The sequence below is a fragment of the Microcaecilia unicolor genome, chromosome 10 (assembly GCF_901765095.1).
Source record: "Microcaecilia unicolor chromosome 10, aMicUni1.1, whole genome shotgun sequence".
Taxonomy (NCBI): domain Eukaryota; kingdom Metazoa; phylum Chordata; class Amphibia; order Gymnophiona; family Siphonopidae; genus Microcaecilia; species Microcaecilia unicolor.
Window position 1 is genome coordinate 111,075,880 of NC_044040.1, and position 21,554 is coordinate 111,097,433.

At 43.1% G+C, this 21,554-nt stretch overlaps 1 protein-coding gene across 5 annotated transcripts in view; it reads left to right on the forward strand.

The window, feature by feature from the left end:
- PCCB (propionyl-CoA carboxylase subunit beta) overlaps nucleotides 1–21,554 on the forward strand; it is an 840,377-nt gene that overhangs the window by 792,073 nt on the left and 26,750 nt on the right. The window lies entirely within an intron of this gene.

Here is a 21,554-nt window from a genome sequence, read left to right on the forward strand (position 1 = left end):
CATCGAATTAACTCCAGAAACAAGGCGGTGTGAACCACAATTGCTAGCGGAAAGCTGACGCATTAAGATTCTGCGGCCGAAAGAGAAATTGATAGCAAGTATGACGGCTAAATCGCTAAAAAAAGACAGAGACAAGAGTAAAGCGCTGGAAGACAAAATGGCGGCCCCAGCGAGCCCGCCAACCTCTGCAGTCGGGTTGGCGTGGGCAGCAGAGATTGTGGGAGAGGTGACGACCGCGATGGAGGCGATCCTAGATAAAAAATTGGAAGGCTTGAATTCAAAACTGGAGGGATTACAAAATCATATGGCGCAATTGAGCCAAGACCTGGTAGCACACCAACAACGCACGGGGGCCCTGGAAGATCGTACGGGAGTTGTAGAAGAAAAATATGCTAAACTTCAAAAGCTGGTAGAAGACCAAGCTGAGAAACTCGAGGATCTAGAAAACAGATCCCGACGTAATAACTTGCGTTTCGTGGGGCTCCCCAAAGAAATCACCGACAAAGAACTACGTACTTTTCTTGAAACATGGCTGATGAAAGAACTAAAATTGAGCACAGAGCTGGGCCCGTTGCAAATTGAAAGAGCACATCGCATGGGGATGCAGAGAGCGGGTGACGCCAGACCCAGAATAGTTATCTGCCGTTTCCTGAATTTTGTTCAAAAAACAGCGATATTGCAAGCTATGAGAGGAGGTACGGCTCTTAAATATAACAACCAAAAAATCCTTTGCTTCCAGGATTACTCGGCGGCAGTTGCGGCGAAGAGAAGGAGCTTTTCACCAATTTGCTCCCAATTAATTCAACATAAGGTTAAATTTACCTTGCTGTACCCGGCGAAACTACGGGTAACCCATCAGTCTGCGACGAAAACCTATGAAACAACACAAGCAGCACAAGACTTTGTAAAACAACTGCTGCAGACGAGAGATGAATAAGGTAACGAAAAGCACATGTTGTAACTGAAAGTTATTCAAGTAAAGAATTGCTTCTTTTGGCGGCAAGTGGCGGACAATTACAATGCACAGAATAACTTAAGTAAGTTTAGAAGTATGGTCTGCTGATGACTCCTGGACAAAAGAGGAGCATTGGGATACGAATTAAAAGACAATGGAGAAACTAATTGGAGCTTCATAGAAGTAATGTTTGTAACTATATTGGGAGGTTGGCAAGTCTGAAATATAGAAGTTGACATATTAGTGAGAATGATCAGCAGGCTTCGGAGAAATAGATTGGAGAGAAGCAGGAGAGAAAAGAACTGCTATAAGAGGACTAAAGAGATCAGGAATTAAATTCACCAGCTTTGCAGAGTTTTTACAGAACAAATGGTTTAATTATCAGATCGGTTGATTGACCCAACACCAGGGAGGTGAAATACAGTCTGTTAAAATTGGGAGCCAAGCCTATGGATGAAGACATGATGATATGCGGAAGAGAGTTGAGATAAATGTTTTTGTTCTTTAGACTTCTGCTATTCATTGAAGGTTAACAGAACTGAGAGCATAATCTAAGAATGTTTGAAATAGTAAAATTGTTGGACAGTTATAGGAAGTTGTAGAAGGTTCACACGATTTGAGCATCATTGCGGGATAATATATGGGAAAGCTGTAAACTTTAAATCTGGGGAACAGGGAGTTAAAGGGAATATAGAGGCTCTTACATGTAAAATGAGAGTACAAATTAAACCGGTTTACGGAGCGGGGAATAGCAAGGGGGGGGGGGGTCAAACGTGACTAAATTCCTTGGGGGGAATTAGCAGGGATAATAAAAGGGGATGGGGAGGGGGATCTGGGAGGAGAAGGGGAGTTTTAAGGGAAGGGGATTCAGATTTTCATAGGAAGGAAAACTCAAAGAGTAAATATGAACACTACAGAGGTAAAGAGGAATTGGAACACACTAACCTACAGCACACAGAGGTAACTGAGAGGGGTCATGGGCTGGGGTGGCCTCTTTCAGAAGATAAAAGGTTTCAATGGCAAATAGGATGCTTTTATGTTCCTTAAATGATAAAAATTGTAACATGGAATGTGGGTGGTATTAATTCACCCATCAAAAGATCAAAAATTTTGAAATATCTGCAAAGAATTAAAGCTGACATAGCTCTTTTACAAGAAACACATCTCTCGGATAAAGAACATGAAAAGCTGGCTAGGTGGTGGGTAGGAAAGTGTGTAGCCGCACCAGCTAAAGGGAAAAAGGGAGGAGTAGCTATTCTAATCAGGAAAGGGCTGGTGACAGAATTGAGTGATGTGACTAAAGATCAAGAGGGGCGATATGTTTTTGGCAAGGCGATAATAGCAAGACAGCAGGTACTACTAGGCAGGTACTACTAGGCAGCCACTTTGAGGCTCAATTTTACAGAAGTTTGATGGACATATTTACTGCAGTAGACTCCATCCCATTAATCCTAGGAGGGGACTTTAACATGGTGTGTGACCCAGAACTGGATAAATCTCAACCCCCACCCACGCTAAAACACTGGCCCTCGAGAGGGCTGCCCAATCTTTGCACTGTATTGGACCTGTTAGATGTATGGAGAGTGTTACATCCGCAAGATAGGGACTATACTCATTTATCAAGGGCGCATAATACCCAATCGAGGATAGATTACATACTGATGTCTCGATCACTGTTGGGAGGGGTTAGAGAGTCGAGAATAGGACCCTACGCTATTTCAGACCACGCAGAAGTATGGGTGAAGTGGCAACCAATGGGGATGGAAGAGAAAATGAGATGGTGGTCCTTTCCGAGCTATTTAGTCAAAGATATAGGCTTTAAGGAGGGATTGTTGGCTAAATGGGATGAATATAAAGCTACTAATGAAAACTCAGTTGAGAGTGCCTCCTCTTATTGGGAAGCAGCCAAGGCTGTCATGAGAGGAGAAATGATCAGCTATGTCAGCCATTTAAAAAAAGCGAGGGACAAAGAAATTTTGAGATTAGAGGCCCAGATTCGTACGTTACGGAAAAGATTTGGTGAAACTCCAAACGTTCATACTAGAAAGGAGCTCCTAGGGGCACAGGTGATGCTGAATACACTGATCCATGAGCGTGAGGTGAAATCACAAACCTACTATAAATTTCAATTATACAAATTTGGGGGTAAAGGTGGGAAGATGATGGCGCGACTTATAGCTCGGAAACAGGCTACCCGTATAGTAGCAGCTTTGAAAGATCAGACAGGTAAACTGTGCCATTCGGACGTGGAAATCCGAGATATTTTCCAAAACTTCTATCAGCAATTATATGCGGAAGGGGATAGCTCAGGCCTTGACAGTACTTTATATTTGGACAATCTGGATTCTCCGAGTCTGACGGATGGGGAGAAAGACCAGCTCAATGCACCTATAACTAGTGATGAGGTGGGATGGGCCATTGGAAGTAGTCAATCAGGGAAAACTCCTGGACCGGATGGTTTGAAGATAGAGTTTTATAAATTGATGGGAGAGACCATTCTGCCACCAATGGTGGAAGCATATAATGAATGGGTGGAGAAGGGGTCATTGCCAGACCAACTGAATATAGCTCGTATCATATTAATCCCGAAACCCAAGAGGGATGTGACTTTACCTGAATCTTATAGACCCATATCATTATTAAACTGTGAAGTTAAAATTTTTGCAAAGATACTGGCAAACAGAATGGGTCGGGTGTTGCCAAGACTGGTGCACAAAGCACAGGTGGGTTTTGTTAAAGGCCGAGCGGTATCTAAGAATCTCAGGCGGATTCTAATCTCTTTGGAACAGATTGGTAAGGCAAATAGACCAGCACTCATAGTAAGCTTTGATGCGGAAAAGGCCTTTGATCGTGTGAAATGGGAGTTTTTGTTCACAGTAATGGAAAAATATGGATTTGACGGATGGTTTTTGGGAGCGGTTAAATCTCTTTACACCTCACCAAAAGCGAGAGTGATGGTGAATGGTAATTGTTCAGAAAATGTGAGGATACAGAGAGGAACTCGTCAAGGTTGCCCCTTGTCACCGTTATTGTTTGCATTGTATTTGGACCCATTGATAAGAGAGGTATATTCTAATGCAGAAATTCATGGTGTAACCTTGGGTACTGTAAAATTCAAATTGGCGGCCTTTGCTGATGACTTGTTAGTTGTGATCATGAGACCGGAGACATCGTTACCAGCTCTATTAGAAGCATTTCAAGAATTTGGGGACTTCTCCGGTCTTAAGTTAAATCTGGAAAAGTCAGAGGCACTGGCTGCTGATGAAGAGATGAATAGAAACTGGCCAGGGATATTCCCGTTGCGGTGGGCAAGGGGGCACTTCCGCTATTTAGGAATCTTGCTATCAACGAAGACTAGGGACCTTTATAAACTTAATATAAAACAACTTTTGGCTCAAACTAAACAACAGCTGGAAAAATGGGAAACCTTGCCACTTTCTTTGATAGGTCGTTTGGGGCTTATACGTATGGTAATTCTTCCTCGCTGGCTATACGTCATGCAAACCCTTCCCCTTAGGCTGTTGAACAAAGATCTGAAGACGTTCTACAGACTGGTAATGAGATTTTGCTGGGCGAATAAAAAGGCGAAAATGAAATTCCAGCTGCTATGGGGGGGCTGGTCACAGGGGGGACTAGGCTTGCCTAACATGAAACTATATAATATGGCATGTTTATTGAGACATATTAGAGATTGGCTTTTTGAATCGAATAGTTACACCCCCCTAGAGATGGAAGAGGCATACTATGCTCCATATCGTTTGGTGTCATTGTTGCAAGTGGAGAGATCTTTGATCCCTAAATATCTAAGTCGAAGTTTGTTGTTGATGCCGCTACGTGAGGCGTGGCAGTTTCTGGGAAAATGTCTGGAAGTGGATACTGAACTCACGGAATTAATGACCATTCGGGGGAACCCTAAATTTGTGTCAGGCTTGGAGAATCCAGCATTTAAAAGATGGGAGGAAAGAGGAATAATGTATTTGGAAGACATAATGGGAGCGGAGGGGCAGATAAAATCGCGAGAACAAATACTGGGTAATGAGCCGATGCAATGGGGGGACACTTTTGCTTATTGCCAGCTGAAACATTTTATACATTCTTTAGATGGGGAGAAATTGAGACAAAAATCAGGGTCCAAGTTGAAAGAATTCTTTGAGGAAATTTCGGACACTGAACCATCAGTCTCTGAAGTGTATAAGGCATTAGGATCGGTGGGGATGAATAAAAACTTGAAAATAGTTAAAGAAAGGTGGGAGAAAGATTTGGGAATAGCCCTCCCCAACTGGGACATTAACAGACAAGTGAAGGGTATTGCAAACTTAGTAAGTGGAGCCCAATATCGGGAATGTGCATTTCGGGTACTTCATAGAGCCTACTTCACACAAGTCCAACTAGCAAAATGTGGGGGAACACAAAATGCAATATGCTTAAGATGTAAAATCACAGAAAACTCATTCTATCATGCATTTTGGAGTTGTGAAGTCATACAGAGCTTCTGGTCTAGAGTGGCCAACTATCTGTCAAACCTGCTGTCTTGTGAAATAATAGGAACCCCCTCACAAATGTTGCTGGATATCTATGGGTCATTTAGAGGGAATACCTCAGAGGAAACGCTATTTTTTCGTAAGGGATGTCTTCTGGCAAAGAAATGCATACTCCAAAATTGGACCTCGGAGGCTGTACCAGAATTTTGGCACTGGCGGAATATGGTGCATCAGCTTCTGATGTGGGAGGCAAGAGAAGCCAGGGGATCCCCAAAACGAAAGAATCAGTTTTTGAAGATCTGGGGAAAATATATAGATACCCTATCAGCTAAGGGTAAGAGTTTTGTGCTTAATGTGCTGTAGACACTATATTGAAGTTGTGAGTGGGAAAGTTCCTCTTTAAGATGATTGTGAGTTTTCCGGGGGGAGGGAGAATAATAGGAGGGTTAACAGAAAGGGGGGGGAGGTTAGGGAGTAGGGGGAAACAGGGAAAGGGAGGGGGGATTGGGGAAAAGGAATACAAAGTGAAAACAGTAGGACCAATTTGTTTGCTGGTTGTTTAGAAGGGAATTATATGACTGATTGTACATATTGAATATTTGATGTTGACACAATATACACTGTTTTCAATAAAAACCGTTGAAATATAATTGTTCCAGCAGCCACCTCTCGATGAAGTTCCATAGATCCTTATCTTTTACAGTTTCAGGTAAGCCTATGATTCGGAGATTATTTCGCCGTCATCTATTTTCTTGGTCATCGACTTGTTGCATTAAAAGTGCGCATTGCTTCTCAAGCGCCAAAATCTTCATGTCCGCCGTCCTAGCACGATCCTCCTGGCGCGAGATATGATCCTCTGCTTGTTGGATACGCGTGCCCTGCCGCTCCAAGGAGTCCCGAATTTGATCCACCGACGTTTGCAGCTTCGATAGTTTGTCTTCAAGCACTGCCGATATCTGTTGCAATAAGTCTTTAGTGGTCTCCGCTGAGAGACTTGCCAGCAGAGGACTCGCTTGCGTTGCCGCAATCTTGAGGCCCAAGTTCTGTGCGCGGTGCCTTCCTGTCCGCAGAGTCTTCGTGGGCATAACCCCCCTGCTCTACCGTTAAGATGGACTTGAGGTCCGTCACAGGGTGCACAGGGAGTTAATCTCGCCGTCAGGGATCTTCTAGGCCCCCATAGGGAAGATCTCGCAGGTAAATTAAATGATTTTGGGGTGGCTGGAGCGGAGCTTGACTAAGAGACGTCCGCTCAACTAAAGAAATTGGGTGTTTCTCATAGATTTTTGGATACTGATCACAGAAATGTTATTAAAAAATTTTTATGATGTATAGTTTTACAGAAATTTGTTAAAACACATTTGCGTCAACACATCACTAGTAAATGAATGCCATTCAGTTTAAATAAATTATGTAATTTAGCCATATATTTACTTTTATGCATTTCTTGTAGAAGTTGTTGAATAGCTAGTTATTCAGGGGCCGTTTTACTAAGCCGCGTAGGCGCCTATGCACACACAACGCACATCAATTTTGAGTTACCGCTCAGCTACTGCGTTGCCCTTGCAGTAATTTCATTTTTTACGCGCGCCGGAAAATATTTTTATTTTCTAGTGTGCGGGTGGTAATCAGCATTTTATGTGCGTAGACCATTTCCGCCAGGTTACCGCATGAGACCTTACCGCTAGGTCAATGGCTGGCGGTAAGGTCTCAGACCCAAAATGGACATGCGGCAATTTTCATTTTGCCGCACATCCATTTTCAGCAAAAATTTTAAAAAGGCATTTTTTACAGGAGCGATGAAAAATGATTCTGCGTGCACCCAAAACACGCGTCTACACTACTGCAAGCCATTTTTCAGCACGCCTTTGTAAAAGGGCCCCTGAATGATCTAGTAGTTAATTTAACTGAAAATATCTCAAGAATGTATTACTCACACTGACACTTTCTACTACAGTGGGGGAAATAAGTATTTGATCCCTTGCTGATTTTGTAAGTTTGCCCACTGACAAAGACATGAGCAGCCCATAATTGAAGGGTAGGTTATTGGTAACAGTGAGAGATAGCACATCACAAATTAAATCCGGAAAATCACATTTTGGAAAGTATATGAATTTATTTGCATTCTGCAGAGGGAAATAAGTATTTGATCCCTCTGGCAAACAAGACCTAATACTTGGTGGCAAAACCCTTGTTGGCAAGCACAGCGGTCAGACGTCTTCTGTAGTTGATGATGAGGTTTGCACACATGTCAGGAGGAATTTTGGTCCACTCCTCTTTGCAGATCATCTCTAAATCATTAAGAGTTCTGGGCTGTCGCTTGGCAACTCGCAGCTTCAGCTCCCTCCATAAGTTTTCAATGGGATTAAGGTCTGGTGACTGGCTAAGCCACTCCATGACCCTAATGTGCTTCTTCCTGAGCCACTCCTTTGTTGCCTTGGCTGTATGTTTTGGGTCATTGTCGTGCTGGAAGACCCAGCCACGACCCATTTTTAAGGCCCTGGCGGAGGGAAGGAGGTTGTCACTCAGAATTGTACGGTACATGGCCCCATCCATTCTCCCATTGATGCGGTGAAGTAGTCCTGTGCCCTTAGCAGAGAAACACCCCCAAAACATAACATTTCCACCTCCATGCTTGACAGTGGGGACGGTGTTCTTTGGGTCATAGGCAGCATTTCTCTTCCTCCAAACACGGTGAGTTGAGTTCATGCCAAAGAGCTCAATTTTTGTCTCATCTGACCACAGCACCTTCTCCCAATCACTCTCGGCATCATCCAGGTGTTCACTGGCAAACTTCAGACGGGCCGTCACATGTGCCTTCCGGAGCAGGGGGACCTTGCGGGCACTGCAGGATTGCAATCCGTTATGTCGTAATGTGTTACCAATGGTTTTCGTGGTGACAGTGGTCCCAGCTGCCTTGAGATCATTGACAAGTTCCCCCCTTGTAGTTGTAGGCTGATTTCTAACCTTCCTCATGATCAAGGATACCCCACGAGGTGAGATTTTGCGTGGAGCCCCAGATCTTTGTCGATTGACAGTCATTTTGTACTTCTTCCATTTTCTTACTATGGCACCAACAGTTGTCTCCTTCTCGCCCAGCGTCTTACTGATGGTTTTGTAGCCCATTCCAGCCTTGTGCAGGTGTATGATCTTGTCCCTGACATCCTTAGACAGCTCCTTGCTCTTGGCCATTTTGTAGAGGTTAGAGTCTGACTGATTCACTGAGTCTGTGGACAGGTGTCTTTCATACAGGTGACCATTGCCGACAGCTGTCTGTCATGCAGGTAACGAGTTGATTTGGAGCATCTACCTGGTCTGTAGGGGCCAGATCTCTTACTGGTTGGTGGGGGATCAAATACTTATTTCCCTCTGCAGAATGCAAATAAATTCATATACTTTCCACAATGTGATTTTCCGGATTTAATTTGTGATGTGCTATCTCTCACTGTTACCAATAACCTACCCTTCAATTATGGGCTGCTCATGTCTTTGTCAGTGGGCAAACTTACAAAATCAGCAAGGGATCAAATACTTATTTCCCCCACTGTATATTTATCGTGGGCTCCGGCCACTGGTGAGGAAGGTTTATGAATTGTATTTTGGATGTAAAGTTGGCAGTTAAAACTGAGATCTCCATATTTGTTGTCCAGCTAATCTGAAAGCTTGGATCAAAGGTCAAGGTGCATTGGGACCTCAAATGGCCACAAATGCAAGCAACCCACGTCAAAGGGCACACACTTGATCTTATCTCACACAAACTTTCAACAGACCAGAACCTAATAATAACAGATATTAAATGGACAAACACCCTGGACTGATCACTGCAAATTAAATTTATCCCTACACTGGCGGAAGAAGGGATTCCACCAAATACAAGAACACACATCCTACAGCACAAGAGGTCAAGTAGACACGAAAACATTCTGGCAACAGATATACAACAATGAATGTACAGCACAAACAGACTCCATATATTACCTTGTGGAATGGGATAAAAGATGCAAATGCATACTAGATGAAATAGCATTCTTACGAACAAGAACTTCACGTAAGCATAACTCGATACCATGGTTCAATGATGAACTGAAAAAGCTAAAAACACAATCCAGGAAACTTGAACAAGCATGGAGAAAAACAAAAGACGAACACACACGCAACACATGGAAACAATCACAAAGAAAATACAAATACGCAATAAGAAAGACCAAAAGATCATACTATAAAACTAAAATAGGGACAGATTATAAAGACACGAAGAAATTATACCAAGTCATGAACAAACTCCTAGACACGTCACTACATCGAATACAGTACATAAGTACATACGCACTGCCACGCTGGGAAAAGACCAAAGGTCCATCAAGCCCAGCACTCCGTCTCCAACAGTAGCCAATCCAGGCCCTAAGAACCTGGCAAAACCCCAAAATTTAATAACGATCAATGGACTTTTCCTTCAGGAATCTGTCCAGACCCCCTTTAAACTCAGCAAAGCCAGCTGCCGTCACTACCTTCTCCGGCAATGAGTTCCAGAGTCTAACCACGCGCTGAGTAAAGAAAAACTTTCTCCAATTTGTTTTACACATTCTAATTTCATCTTGTGTCCCCTGGTTCTATTATTGTTAGAAAGCGTAAACAAACGCTTCACATCTGTCCGCTCTACCCCACTCATTATTTTGTACACCTCTATCATATCACCCCTCAGCCACCTTTTCTCCAGGCTAAAGAGTCCTAGCCTTCTTAACCTCTCCTCATAAGGTAGTCGTCCCATCCCTTTTATCATTTTCGTTGCCCTTCTCTGCACCTTCTCCAATTCCTTTATATCTTTTTTGAGATGAGGCGACCAGAACTGAACACAATACTCCAGGTGCGGTCGCACCATGGAGCGATATAACGGCATTATAACATCCTCATGCTTGTTTTCCATCCCTTTTCTAATAATACTTAATATTCTGTTCACCTTCTTAGCCACCGCAGCACATTGAGCGGAAAATTTCAACGTTCTATCCACGATGACTCCCAGATCCTTTTCTCGGTCCGTAACTCCTAAAGTGGAACCTTGCATGACATAGCCGTAATTCGGGTTCCTCCTTCCCACATGCATCACTTTGCACTTGTCAACGTTGAACTTCATCTGCCATTTGGACGCCCAATCCCCCAGTCTCACGAGGTCCTCTTGTAATCTTTCACACTCCTCCCGCGACGAGACTACCCTGGATAACTTTGTGTCATCTGCGAATTTAATTACCTCACTAGTTACTCCCATCTCGAGGTCATTTATAAATATGTTAAAAAGCAGCGGTCCCAGCACAGACCCCTGAGGGACCCCACTAACTTCCCTTCTCCATCGAGAATAATGACCATTCAACCCTACTCTCTGCTTCCTATCTTTTAACCAGCTCTTAATCCATAATAATACACTGCCTCCGATCCCATGACTCTCCAGTTCCTTTGGAGTCTTTCATGAGGCACTTTGTCAAACGCCTTCTGAAAATCTAGATATACAATATCGACCGGCCCCCCTTTGTCCACATGTTTGTTCACCCCCTGGAAAAAATGCAGACAAACTTGCTAAGTATTTCAATGAAAAAATTGCAAACCTACGTAACACGCTACCTCAGGACAACACTGACATCGAAATCTTCCTTAATGAGTTGGACCCAACCAGTGGAGAATACCCGGCTGACCAAACCTGGTTAAAATTCACCCTCCTTACCGTCGATTCAGTTGCACAGGCGATCAGCAGGTTCTCCAACACTCACTGAGGCATATTTTCAAAGCACTTTGGGAGGCTAAGTTCCATAGGTTTCTATGGAACTTTGGGAGGCTAAGTGCTTTGAAAATATGCCTCACTGTAAACTAGATACCTGTCCCAACTACCTAATGAAATCCACCACTGACCGCTTCATAGCAGACCTCACATCCCACCTAAACTACATGCCTTCAGCAAGGACTCTTCCCTAAGGAAAATGGCAATATCCTACTCACTCTGATACCAAAAGACACCAAGAAAAAAACAAATGAAATCACTACCTACCATCCAGTGGCATCCATTCTGTTGTCAGTCAAACTGATGGAAAGCATGGTAGCCAAACAACTTACAGATTATATAAACAAATTCTCAATATTATATGAATCACAGTCAGGTTTTCTTCCCCTCCACAGCACAGAAACAGTACTACTCACCCTCCTAGCCAAATTAAAGCAGGAAATAGCAATAGGCAAAAACATCCTCCTCCTCCAATTTGACATGTCTAGTGCATTTGACATGGTAAACCATAATATATTAATAAGACTACTAGATAAGTTCGGGATTGGTGGAAACATACTTAGCTGGATCAAGAATTTTCTAACCACAAGAACATATCAAGTAAAATCAAACTCAAACATATCATCACCATGGAAAGCAGACTGCGGAGTACCACAAGGATCACCGCTGTCACCAATCCTCTTCAACCTAATGATGACCCCACTAGCCAAGTACTTATCCAGCTAAGGCCTTAACCCTTTTATCTATGCAGATGATGGCACAATATTCATTCCTTACAAATCTAAACTGACAGAAATCACCAACGAAATCAAGATCAGCTTGAACATCATGGACTCTTGGGCAATCCTCTCATCTCTAATCAGCGCGGATAATCCCACAATTATCAACACCCCAGATTACACCCTCCCTATCTCAGACAGACTGAAAATCCTCGGCATTACAATGGATCGCAACTTAACACTAGAGAGCCAAGTGACATCCACAACAAAGAAAATGTTCCACTCAATGTGGAAACTCAAACGCGTGAAACAGTTCTTCCCAAAGGGAACATTTCGCAACCTGATACAACAATGGTACTAAGCCATTTAGATTACTGCAATGGAATTTATGCAGGATACAAAGAGCAAACCTTAAAGAAACTTCAGACCGCTCAAAACAAGGCAGCTAGGCTTATCTTTGGAAAAACGCGATTTGAAAGTGCAAAACCCCTTCGTGAAAAACTACACTGGCTCCCAATCAAAGAACGCATTGCTTTCAAAATCTTCACTCTGGTTCACAAAATTATCTATGGTGAACTCCGGGGTACATGACAGACTTGATCGACCTACCAACTAGAAACACATCCGAATCAACACAAACGTACCTAAATCTGCACTTCCCAAGCTGCAAAGGACTCAAATACAAATCAACTTAAGTGTCCAGTTTTTCCTACATAAGCACACAACTGTGGAACACATTACCAAAAGCCTTGAAAACTACGAACGAGCACCTAAACTTCCGGGAAACACTAAAAGCTAACCTGGTTAAAAAGGCATACCCTACAGATCCAACATAAATGCCTGATCTCTGCAACACAACAAAACTAAAGAACGTATGGACATAACACAATTCTTCCATTGTACGATTCCTTAGTGTGGCTGTGCCACATGAACTTTATCTTACCACAACATCACTTTGTATTTGTTTATACCGGAGTCTGTAACGCCTCTCCAGTACTTTGTAAGCCACATCGAGCCTACAAATAGGTGGGAAAATGTGGGATATAAATGTAACAAATAAAATAAGCCATGCCATTTGCTGTGCCAGTGATATAAAGAGAGCAGAAAGATTATGTTACAGACTATTGTTTCTGTTTGACAAATGTTTTGGACTTTTCTTCTAACAACAAAAAAAGTACATTTCATATCCTAATCCAGTGGTTCCCTGCCCTGTTCTTGGAGGCACCCCAGCAAGTCAGGTTTTCAGGATATCCACAATGAATATTCATGAGAGAGATTTGGAATCAGTGCATGCAAATTGCTCTCATGGATATTCATTATGAATATCCTGAAAACCTGACTATCTGGGGTGCCTCCAGGATCAAGGTTGGGAACCACTATCCTAATCTGCTATCAGCTTTGTGACCAATGCTATCTTCCTGTGCTGAAGCCTCTAGACAAGTATACCTTAGATATTGATGACAAAGCAGCAGATGAGATTTTGTCAGTTTGCACCTGATTATGTGCACCATTTTGCATAATAAGAAAATATTTAATTTTTAAATAATAAGAAAATATTTTAGAGGTTCTGGCGGGTCCTCTTAAAGATTTGTTTGATAAATCCTTGGAGACGGGAGAGGTTCCGAGGGATTGGAGAACAGCGGAGGTGGTCCCTCTTCACAAAAGTGGTGATAGGGAAGAAGCTGGAAACTACAGGCCGGTAAGCCTCACTTCGGTTATTGGAAAAGTAATGGAAGCGATGCTGAAGGAAAGGATAGTGAATTTCCTGGAAGCCAATAAGTTGCAAGATCCAAGACAACATGGTTTTACCAAAGGGAAATCGTGCCAAACGAATCTCATTGAGTTATTTGATTGGGTGACAGGAGAATTGAATCAGGGATGAGCTATGGACGTAATCTACATAGATTTCAGCAAAGCTTTTGACACGGTTCCCCACAGAAGGCTTTTAAATAAATTGGATGGGCTGAAGATAGGACCCGAAGTGGTGAACTGGATTAGGAACTGGTTGACGGACAGACGCCAGAGGGTGGGGGTGAATGGAGTTTGCTCGGAGGAGGGAAAGGTGAGTAGTGGAGTGCCTCAAGGATCGGTGCTGGGGCCGATTCTGTTCAATATATTTGTGAGTGACCTTGCCGAATGGTTAGAAGGTAAAGTTTGCCTATTTGCGGATGATACTAAGATCTGTAACAGAGTGGACACCCCAGAGGGAGTGGAAAACATGAAAAAGGATCTGAAGAAGCTAGGAGAATGGTCTAAGGTTTGGCAATTAAAATTCAATGCCAAGAAATGCAAAGTGATGCACTTAGGGAACAGAAATCCACGGGAGACGTATGTGTTAGGCGGCAAGAGTCTGATAGGTACGGACGGGGAGAGGCATCTTGGGGTGATAGTATCTGAGGATTTGAAGGCGACGAAACAGTGTGACAAGGCGGTGGCTGTATCTAGAAGGTTGTTGGGCTGTATAGAGAGAGGTGTGACCAGCAGAAGAAAGGGAGTGTTGATGCCCCTGTATAAGTTGTTGGTGAGGCCCCATCTGGAGTATTGTATTCAGTTTTGGAGGCCGTATCTTGCTAAGGATGTAAAAAGAATCGAAGCGGTGCAAAGAAAAGCTATGAGAATGGTATGGGATTTGCGTTACAAGACGTACGAGGAGAGACTTGTAGACCTGAACATGTATACCCTGGAGGAAAGGAGAAACAGGGGTGATATGATACAGTCGTTCAAATATTTGAAAGGTATTAATCCGCAAACGAACCTTTTCCGGAGATACGAAGGCGGTAGAACGAGAGGACATGAAATGAGATTGAAGGGGGGCAGACTCAAGAAAAATGTCAGGAAGTATTTTTTCATGGAGAGAGTGGTGGATGCTTGGAATGCCCTCCCGCGGGAGGTGGTGGAGATGAAAACGGTAACAGAATTCAACATGCGTGGGATAAACATAAAGGAATCCTGTTCAGAAGAAATGGATCCTCAGGAGCTTAGCCGAGATTGGATAACAGAGCCGGTAGTGGGAGGCGGGGCTGGTGGTTGGGAGGTAGGGATAGTGCTGGGCAGACTTATACGGTCTGTGCCAGAGCCGATGGTGGGAGGCGGGGATAGTGCTGGGCAGACTTGTACGGTCTGTGCCCTGAAAAAGACAGGTACAAATCAAGGTAGAATGTACACAAAAAAGTGGCACATTTCTTGGGCAGACTGGATGGACTGTGCAGGTGTTTTTCTGCCGTCATGTTATTTATGCAAGATTATAGAATTGCAATAATCTAAAGATCAGGTTATATTTGCCTACACCACTGTTCTAAACAAATCTGCAAGTACGAGATCAGTACTATTTAGATCTGTGCACAGTGAGGATCTCTTGGTTGTGAAAAGGTTTTTAAACTCCAAGGGGAGGTAGATATGTGTGATTGACATAGCCTGCTATCCTTGGAAAATTGCTATATTGGAAAGAAGTTCTGTTTTCTTGATGAGCAAGCAAGATGAAGTTCATGCCTAAAGATGGGTTATTCTAGTTTTTCACTTTCTTCTCAACACAACGGAAACATTAATAATGAGCATTTAAGAGAAAACAGTTGGCGCGTTTCTGTCATCAGTGCTATTGGATGATGTTCTGCATATGTGATTGCCTTATCTTGCTGTCCAGTGAGGACTAATTAGATAGCAGTTCTGCTGTACTTAACTTAGAGGTGGAGCAGGACTGCTGTTAATGTATCCTGCAGTATGAATGCTAGTTTGTGCTTTGTCAGGCATTTGTGCAAATCTTGACCCACCAAGACTTGTTTTGAATGAATAAAATAATACTTTTGCCATGTCATGAAGAGCTCGTTGAACTGTTTTGTATGGCGTGCATTGCAGTGTGGTAGAATCAGCCATACATTTCTTCACCCAACGTGTAATTAAACTCTGGAATTCGTTGCCGGAGAAAGTGGTGAAGGCGGTTAACTTAGCAGAGTTTAAAAAGTGGTTGGACGGTTTCCTAAAGGACAAGTCCATAAACCGCTACTAAACGGACTTGGAAAAATCCAAAATTCCAGGAATAACATGTATAGAATGTTTGTACGTTTGGGAAGCTTGCCAGGTGCCCTTGGCCTGGATTGACTGCTGTCGTGGACAGGATGCTGGGCTCGATGGACCCTTGGTCTTTTCCCAGTATGGCATTACTTATGTACTTATGTATATCCTTATCTGTATGTACTAATCTACCATCTTCTTTTTCTATTTGAGCAATGATACGTGTCCCTCCTGATTGCCTTATCAATTGTAACATAAGCTTTCCTGATTTATTGCCATGCAGAAATAGTTGATATTGATAATATCTCATTGATTTCTTCGCCCTTTCATGCACAGCTCATTTAAAGTGGTCTGAAGCGTAAGCAATAGGCTACGAACCTGTGTAGTGGGTCGTTCCCCGTATTGAACTCTAATCTTAGCTACCTGTTTTTCTAGGCGCAGAATCTCCCGATCCCTAGATTTCTTTTTAAAGGATGAGTACGCCAGCACCTCCCCGTGTAACACCGCTTTTGCAGCTTCCCAATATAAAACCTGTTGGTGTTTGAATTCTGCATTATGAAATTGATATTCTTCCCATGTCTTCAATACATGTTCCTTGAACATTGTGTACCTATAATGTTTCTGAGGAAAACACCATATAAATTGTTTCCCTCCCTCTTCCCCATATTCTAATTCGCACCACACCAAGGCATGATCGGATATAGCGTACGGGCCGATTCCTGCGTCCACTACCTGTGTGAATAATCCCCTCGAGAATAATCAGTAGTCAATCCTAGATTGAGTTCCATGAGCTCTAGAATGATGTGTATAATCTCTGTCACTGGGGTGTAAAGCTCTCCAAACATCTAACAGCTCCAAACTAACACATAACCGCTTAATCCCCTTATCCACTATATTGCCTCCTTTTCCTTCCGCTCTAGATCTATCCAAAGAAGGTTCATGCACCATGTTTAGATCTCCCCCCATGACAATAGGTAGGTCCGTCATCACTGCTAGTTTACTTATCAACCTATCATCCATTTATTGTCATAGATATTTGGCCCATATGCATTACATAATATTAATAATTTTTTGTTCAAGAGCACTTTAAGTATCATGTATCTGCCCTGTGGGTCCTTCCATGTCTGTTGTATTACTAAGTCTAGCCCCCTCCGCACCAGCACCAAAAGTCCCGATTTTTGGCCCATGACCAGCGATTCCGCTATCTGTCCTACCCACCATCGTTTAAACTTTAGGTGTTCAACGGTTGGTAGGTGAGTTTCCTGCAAGAACACTATATGTCCGCCCTATTGCGATTTAATGTCTGCATAATTTTCTGTCTTTTAATAGGTGAAGATACTCCGTTTACATTCCAGGATATTAATTTAACCTTTTTCATAACATATCTCCCCACACATCCTATTCTCAATCCAGTATATTTTGATCGCTAGCCGTCCCAGCAAGCGGCCTCCCAGCCAATCCATTGCATGTTTAATGGCCCTCCATCCCGGGTCTCCCCCCAACCCCAAAAACCAAACAAAAACATAATAGAAATTTGCCATCTCTTATTCTCTCCGCTCCCTCCCTCCCTCTCCCCTTTATCATTGTACACCAGAACAAAATTAAACCTAACCCATTTCTCCCCTTCGTCCCACTCCCCATCTTCCAACCCATTCTTTGGAATTTGTCCACAACCTTCAGTGGACTGTGGTCCATGAGAGATACCTCGCTTCTCCACCCCCTCCCCCACCCTACGCAATCATTCCCGTATTGGTCTGAGCATATAAGAAAAATAGAAATAGAGAAAAAAGAACAACAGCATTCTCTTAACACCATTAAACTTCCCTACTATCTACTGTGCAGCATTACTTTTAGCAATACATTTCCTGTTTACTCCACCCTTGAGTTAATTGTCTGATCCTTGCCCCCCCCCCCCCCCCCATTCTGCCTAGTTCACTCACTCTTCCAATTCACATTCTCCCTCTCTCATGTTCACACTCTCAATCATATCTCAGGCATTAATTCTCTTTTACATTCTTTTTATACACCCTCTTCTACCGCTTTCATTCGCTTTGGATATTCAACTGCCACTTTACCACCTATTAATCTCTGATTAATTACTTCATTTGTCCACTGTCTTAGCAGTATCCCTTTTAGATTTTCAAGCCCAGCCATTTTCTATTCCCTCTCCTCTTCTTTCATTTTTATCTTCCCCTTCCTTCTGGTTCACATATTGATTCCAGATAATACTAAGACAAAAATTCAGCAAGAAATGTAGCAAATATACTAATATAAAGCTGAATGAAGTTGGAACAACCTAAATATTGAAATGTTAGTAGTATCGGTTTGAAGGCTTTTTTTCTTGTTTATAGTGGAGAAAAAGACCTCAATAATCATCACATGGCAATAAATCAATGAATATAATCAATGCCAGCGTTTCATTGACTCCGTTATTATCACTGGTCTTAAAAAACTCCACTTGCATGTAAATATGGGCTAAGGATGAAATAACTTATAACCCATCAAGAATAATCAGAATTGTGATGTTTTACACTTGCTTAAACAAATAGTGTTACTTAGCTTTTGCAATTTTGCCCAACGGGGCTCTCCGTTTCACTTTGCAATCTAGCTTCATCAGAGGGCCAATTAACTAATGGCAAATCATGATACCTACAACCCAAAATGATACCACAGAACAATCACTTGAATATTTCTAGTAAAGTGAAATATATAAGAACAATTGAAAGTACAGAACCACAAACCTTAAGCAGTTGCGTCCTTTGCTCATGTGACACCAGTAGTGAAAAGCACCTACCGGAAGGACTGGTAGAGTATTTAAACCCTAAAAATAATTAACATTACATGCGCTTAATTAAGGATGTAAATACCTGATATAAAGTGATTAGAAAAACACAGACCGGGGGTCACGTGATGACGTGGAGCTGAGCGGAGACCTCTGAAACGGGCTCCGACTCGAACGCTTAAAAATCAGCTAATTAACACCGCTCCCCCCCCCCGGGATTACCTTAAAATCCGCAACTGCAGACGGCGGAAAGTGAGAGGCATAACGAAAACGAATCGCGGACGCGCTGCGTTGAGAGAGCAGGAGGTTATGCCCGCTAAGACCCCGCAGGGGAAGCAAAACACTAACGCGACGCAAGGCAAGATGGCGGCGACTCCGCAGACAGAGACGGTGTCCCCACTACCAGCTGAAATGGTGAGAGACATGGTGCAACAAATATCCACAATGCTAGAAGACAAACTCACCAAATTGCAAACGTCGGTAGATCAAATCCGCGAAGCGCTGGAGCGCCAGAGCGCCAGAATACAGCACGTGGAGGATAGAGTCTCGACATGTGAGGACACAGCGGCGAACACGAATGAGCGAGTGGCAGCTTTGGAAAGAAGATGTGAGCAGCTGATCCAGAAAGCTGATGATCTGGAAAACCGCAGCAGAAGAAATAATTTACGAATTGTGGGCATACCAGAGTCAGTGAAAGCAATGGACCTAAGGAAGATGGTGGAACAATGGCTGCCTAAAGAGTTGGGCCTGGATGCTAATAAAATCCCCCTGCAGGTGGAGAGAGTACATAGAGTTGGTGTGATAAGAGAGAATGAGAGCAGGCCAAGGCAAGTGCTTGCAAAATTACTGAATTATATGGACAAGGAAGCACTGATACAAGCATACAGGAATAAATCGGGCCTTGTGTATGAAGGGGAGAAAATCTTGCTTTTCCAGGATTACTCGGCGACAGTTTCTGATCAGCGGAAAGCTATGGGCCGTCACTGTAAAAGATTGTATGACAAGGGAGTCCGATTCGCCCTACTATACCCGGCAAAGGTGCGGGTGGTGCATGAGAATAAAACTTTGTTTTTCAGCGAAGCAGCAGAACTGGAAAAATTTGTGACTATACTAAAATGAGAGGGAACAGTTGAAATTTGTTGGTGAAGCCTTTCTTCTTCTCTCTGGAATGTAAGAGCTGTGGAGATGGCAAGGATACCAGGCGTTCACAGAAGACAACGAATATGCAATGGACTAGAACAGTATGTAAGCGCAGTCATAGATATGAAAGGAAATCCTGTGCCATGAGTTGCTCAGTTTAAGTTACGCAGTTGACAAGTTGGAACTTTAAGCATGCACAAGTTTTTATTAATATTCATGTTTTCTCTTCTCTAAGGGGCATAAGTGTCTGGGTATAGGAATATAATGGAATGACTAAGATAAATCTGTGCTGCATGAGGTGTGGGATATCCCGGGGGGAGGTAAGAGTAATGAGGATGGAACTCGAGAAAGTTGGTGATGTGAAGGGGAGTGAGTATGTTGTGCATTGGTACGCAGAAGGGGTATGTGTGCTCAAGGGACAAGAACAGTAGGGGGGAAAGGGGGGGGGAGGGAAGCAACTAAGGGAGGGGAAAGGAGGGCGGGAAGGAGCAGAAGTTTCTCAAAGAACACCTAAGTGGAGATTGAGCAGGAGAAGTGATAAAATGAAAGAGGAGTGTGAGATCCAACAGATTCAAGTACAAGGTATTTTAAAACTGGGGGCTCAGCTGGGAGGCCCACAGATTGTGCTGGGAACTAGAGCGCGAGTTGAAAAGAAACACTTCATCCTTGGTGGCTAATCTTAAGATTGTGTCATTGAATGTGGATGGAGTACACTCCCCAGTAAAGAGAACAAAGATACTACAGACCCTTAAGCGCCAAAAAGCGGATGTGGCTATGCTGCAGGAAACCCACCTAAACAAATTAGAACATCTTAAGCTAAAGAAAAATTGGGTAGGGGAGGTATTCTTTGCAGCATATAATGGAAGACAAAGAGGGGTGGCAATATTGATAAAGAAAAATGTGGTTTTTGACTCACATAACATGTATCAGGACCCTGAAGGTCGATTTTTAATAGTGACAGGTGAACTGCAAGGGAAAAGAGTGGGATTATGCAGTGTTTATGCCCCTAATATTTATAATCAGAACTTTTTTGTTACACTAATAGCCAAGTTGATAACCTTAGACAGCTACCAGCTTGTAGTTGGAGGGGACTTCAATATAACAAGCGATCCATCAATAGACTGTAAGCCAGCGCGGAGGGCGGGCAGAGATCAGGAGGAGAAGGGAGTAAACTTGCTAATGAAAGATTTAACATTAGTGGACATATGGAGGCAGCAACACTTAGAAGATCACGATTACACCTTTTTTTCCCACCCTCACGGGACCCATTCACGCCTGGACTACTTATTGGTATCGCATGCAATTAGTGTCGCAGCGACACGTTCGGGTATTGAAGAGACAGCTGTGTCGGACCACGCTCTAGTGTGGGTGGAGTTATCCTGGGGAAAGAGGGAGGGAAGAATCCGATGGAGGATGAACCCAGCATTATATCAAAGCAGAGATTTTTGTACATATCTGAGAAGGTGCTGGTTGGATTATATAGGAGACAATGATACAAAAGAGGTGAGCCCAAGAATATTCTGGGAAGCTGCAAAGGCAGTGTTAAGAGGGAAGATCATTTCATATGTAGCGTCCACAAATAAAGCTAGGGGGGAGAGGATGAAGGTGCTCACTATGCAATTACGGGAAGCACGCGGGGCACTGATAGGTTGCACAAATGAAGATAACAGACAGGCATATATGGAGTGTAGGAAAAACATACAGG